Genomic DNA, 651 nt, shown 5'->3' on the forward strand with positions numbered 1-651 from the left:
AAATGCATTCATATATACATACAATTATATATACAAAACTAAAAAGTTAAAAGTTGACTATGACCATGACGAGATAAATTTTTGTAAATTCAGTGGAATCAACTTAAAGTTTGTGGCAAATAAAACAGTGTAACTCTATATCAATTTACATTTAAAAAGCTTTGAGTTTTGTAAGTAAAAAGAAAACCATAAAACTTCACATGGGAAAAGCGAGGAGTCTAGTCCTGGAGATTATTTCATATATCTAATAAGGCTGACACTGTAGCAATCGATAAATATTTTTTTGTTACCTCAACAAAGATGAAAGAGAGAATAAAGAAAAGCATTTCAGAAAAACAGGATTTAATTTTTGAATTTAATTTTCCCTATGTAGTGGGAATTTTGAACATAATTTTCCCTCCGTAGTGGTGTCCCTCTTCAGAACCTTAGTATCTTAATAAGACAAAGTTTTTATTACTTGCTTGATAAATATCCATCTTACTTAGAATTTTCTTGAGAGAAAAAAAGCCAGAACATAATGACTGGTATTTATTTAAACATACAAACATGTGTCTGTGATGAAATATATGTCGAAGTGTGTATCTGAGGAGTTTATTACAATGAACTGAAATCTTATTATCTGTTCATTAGTATGACTGAATAATCTTTATA

At 28.4% G+C, this 651-nt stretch overlaps 1 protein-coding gene across 5 annotated transcripts in view; it reads right to left on the reverse strand.

Annotated features, from left to right (window-relative positions):
- LOC105550231 (phospholipid scramblase 1) overlaps positions 1 to 651 on the reverse strand; it is a 39,676-nt gene that overhangs the window by 24,218 nt on the left and 14,807 nt on the right. The window lies entirely within an intron of this gene.

The sequence above is a fragment of the Mandrillus leucophaeus genome, unplaced genomic scaffold, assembly GCF_000951045.1.
Source record: "Mandrillus leucophaeus isolate KB7577 unplaced genomic scaffold, Mleu.le_1.0 Scaffold1121, whole genome shotgun sequence".
NCBI lineage: Eukaryota > Metazoa > Chordata > Mammalia > Primates > Cercopithecidae > Mandrillus > Mandrillus leucophaeus.